Source organism: Dacryopinax primogenitus (assembly GCF_000292625.1).
Source record: "Dacryopinax primogenitus strain DJM-731 SS1 chromosome Unknown DACRYscaffold_8, whole genome shotgun sequence".
NCBI classification, from domain to species: Eukaryota; Fungi; Basidiomycota; class Dacrymycetes; order Dacrymycetales; family Dacrymycetaceae; genus Dacryopinax; species Dacryopinax primogenitus.
In genome coordinates, this window is record NW_024467205.1 from 245835 (window position 1) to 249829 (window position 3995).

Consider the following 3995-nt stretch of genomic DNA (forward strand, 5'->3'; position numbering starts at 1 on the left):
TACTTATAGGTGAATGAAAGGAAGGGTCAGTCTTGTGCGGTGATCCGGTACAGCCTGTCAACCAAAAAGGAAAGCGGCGGCATTCCTATATTTCGAGTGTGCCTTCGCTTCGTAGGTTCATCAACCGGCATAGCCTGATTTAGCTGGCGACTACGAGATGCTGACGTCGATGGTGGGCGACGTTGGGGTTTCCGATGAAAGAGAAGGAGTCAAAGCAGTCGATAGATTCTGACCGTAACAGTTGCCCGAAAGAGATTGTCATGCTGATACGAAGGAAGAGGAACTCGGGGAAAAGAATGGCATCTGTCAGCCTTCCTACCTTGTACCCACCAGGGTCACAAACTGAAAATGCTCCGGGCCCGAACCTCCGGGCCGAAACCGCACTTCGGGTTGAGATGCCATGAGCCTTGCCGCCTTCTTCCGCCGGTGCTCCGCCGACGGCCGGTGTGTTCATCGAAAACATCTTGTGAGCTCGGCCTAGATGCCGACAGTACTCTGAACACGTAACATTGTAGTGAGTTCTTTTGCAACATAAAACCGCACTAATGCCCGGGCATGAGGTGGGGGATATCATCCAGTCGTGATGGTGGACGGCGGGGACAAATGTGATGGAGACATTGCGTACGTAATAGGGATTTCGGCGGTGTTTGACCATTGTCGGAGGCAAACGTGGTCGATTAGATTACACAAATATATGGACGATCGGCCTTTGGTCGTTGCCGTCACATCCAACACGGCCTCCGCACAACCTAATCGACTCGGTGGCTCTTGTCAAATTGAACGGCCGGTCTAGACGGGCTTGAGTAAACAGATAGACTTTACTACAGGCATTTAGGACGCCGGGGACCCCACCGACCGTCGGTTCTCGTTCCTTATGCTTCTGGTTCCGGGAGCATATGTGTAAGAAAGACGTATATCAACAGCAACAGATCCGCAACAAGTGAAAATCAGCACGAGGGACCGTGAAGTACATGCCCATACATCCATGAGTCTTGGTGCACCTGGGCAAATACCCACATCTTTCCGGCGACAGTACAAATACCGCTCCGGTATTCATCCACATTCACTGGTAGGTGTAGCGAGGGTCTAGAACAACCTTTGCAGTCTGACAGGACGAATGTGGAATGCGGCGATCAAGTACCTGCCATACCAGAGGAAGGTAAGAAGAGTTATTGTTTTGGTAGGGCATTGTGTGGAAGATGGATGTATTCCTTCGTCATGCAATACTCGGCACTGCGAAGGATAGCCGCGTTCTTTTCTATCGTCGTGCTGTTTCCTAATTTAGTTGTTGGTATTGCCAGCATGCCAGCTCAGGATCTTTTGTTACCTTCTCGGATTCACATGTGATTGAGTATTTGCCGCGGTTCTTCGGAGTAGCTTCTCCTGCCATTTCCCAGGAAGCGGCCGAAGCCGTATCAGTCAGCTTATCGATGTGACGCATCCAAAAGACGAGTCAGCAAATCTCCTCGGGAATCCATGGTCGAGCCGCTTGCTGAGAACAACGGATAGCGGTGCTAGCACGATAAACTGCCTGAACAAAGATGAAAGACTGGATGAATGGAATGATGAGGTACGTTTCAGTTATGGTTGCGGGGCTATGAAGTGCATGGTCTAATTTGTCATCTAGCTCATGTACCACCGGGTTTACTTGATAAAGCAATAGCGCTAGTGCGGATACCATGATCCGCTATTCTAATCCAATTAGCACGGTCTCCATCAGAACAAGGAATATCACTTCACAGAATCTGTTCAGAGCAGACCCTGAGAAGGCCGATCAGTTGACCAATTGGGATTTATGCGGGATGCGGGCTTCTCTGTTCTACATAATTAGTATAGATACAGAACATCCCTGATCAATATCAGCAGACATGCTGCTGCTCCTTGTGTTCTTGCTACTAAGCATGTTGTAAGGGATACATAGATATCCCCATACTTACCATATACAGTAACACCACCTCTAGGGCAATCAGATTGTCCAATGGACTTACATGTAGCAGGTGGCTATAGGCCACCCTTTTCTCTTATCTCTCTTTAGTACACCCACATTGTATTACTACTAGATAGCAATACATTGGATTAGTGTACCTATTGGCAGTGAAAGGGCATTGTAAGCCCTTTCACTTTTTTACACTACTTGTATATTAGAGACTAGAACAAATACTGCTCTGTGTTAGATCTTGGTCTCCATATAATGGAGACCAACACAAAATGGTGGAACAGGAACATCCCTGGAAGACTGAGGTTGGTCCTAAAGCCTTGGGACCTGGGATTGTAGATACACCCACAACCGCGCAAGGCTTTTCAAGCTTTTCTGAGCCTGGGCAAAATGCAGATTGGAGTCCCCTTCAACTGGACCCAGCATACAGGGATCAGGCTGCTGGTCCCAGCGCTTCTAGGGAGTGAATGGAAACAGAGGATTCCAATATGCAATTGGACAAGGATAACTTGACTAACAATGCTTCCAATAGAAGCATAGGAAAGTTCATGGGACAGCCAATCCTAAATAGACCAAGTGGGTCTAATGTTGACTCCCGTAATGCGAGAATGGATTTGTCTGGTAACAGATGAAATAATCTTCATAATGATTTGTTAGAATCCAGGGAAGAGATGGATCCCTTCTCTGAGTTGAGCCAAATGCTCGAAATTGCTGACATTTCTCAGCACTTGATTATGCAATATCATCTGCTTGTGAACTGCAATCCGGGTAATGCTTGTATGTACAATGAGATGGGCAAGCAATTGCTTTCTGTCCAATTGAACAGAATGGCTCCTATTATTGAGCCAAGAGAAAGTTTGCCCACTGGATTGGGAATACAAACACTGCCCAGCTCACCATGTTCATGACTCCCATTGAGGGAAGATGAACCTAGAGTGGGTTCAGAAAGAGCATCTGTAAAGGACGATGCAGTTACTGAAGAGGTTCATTTGAGAAGTCCTCCACATATGGAAATGAGGAAAGAGTCCTCATCATATGTTCATTTCAATATGAATCAAACTGGTCCATATGTACTGAAATTTCCATTTGGAGATTCCACTAGTGGTTCTTATCAACAGAACCAAAAGTCCACATTGCACAAATCTGCACCATCCTTTACATTGAGGAGTAAGACCAATCTTCTTGCAGGATCAACAATCCCAACAACTCCTATGTGGAGGATCAAGAAGTGGTTACATGCAGCAACTGTGCCGGTAACCAATCATCTTCTCCCATCAAAGACTGGGTTCAAGCCTAAGGCTTTGGACACCTCTTATGGAGGTGAATCTGATGTAGAGAAATTCATAGAATTTCTCACAACATTAATTCAAGTGTTTCATGCAGCTGGGGCAACTGGCCTGACTTGCAGTGATTGGCAAATCACTTATACCAGTCAATACATGACTGGAGAAGCTCACCATTGGGTCAATCAAAATATAGATTTAGGCCACTGGCCTAGAGAAGAGTGGACATTCTCCCAAATGATGTGGGGAATGTATGGAAGGTTCTTCTCTTTGGAAGAAATGATGAAAGCATATTCTGCTTTCAATTCCTTGGTACAAGGAAAAGACACTAGAAGTGTACAAGGGAAATTTATTTTCCATTATGGGTAGGTGTTAGGGCAACACAGGCTGACTAAGTCTGCTCACCTAAGAGTGCCAAGAGTCTAAGCAGGCAACAAGGAAGTGGAGTAGACCTGATGACTAAGACCTATCTACAGTATAGGTACTTGTGGATGATCCTAAGAGACCAAGTCTGAAGAGACAGTCCCCAGGCAGAGTAGGCCTTATATTTATACCTCTGTGGTGGAACCTGCTAGAACATCTTGCTTACTCAGCCTAGTCAGGTGATCAGGTCATATGACCAAGGATGAGGTCATATGAGGTCATGCACAGCCATGCACAGCAGGTCACCTGACCATCCAATCCTTCCAGCAGGTTCCAGCACATGCCAAGGTATACCAGCTACTTCCATGTCATAAAGGCTTAGTCATGTCTCTTGACCAAGCAATGAGCTGGTG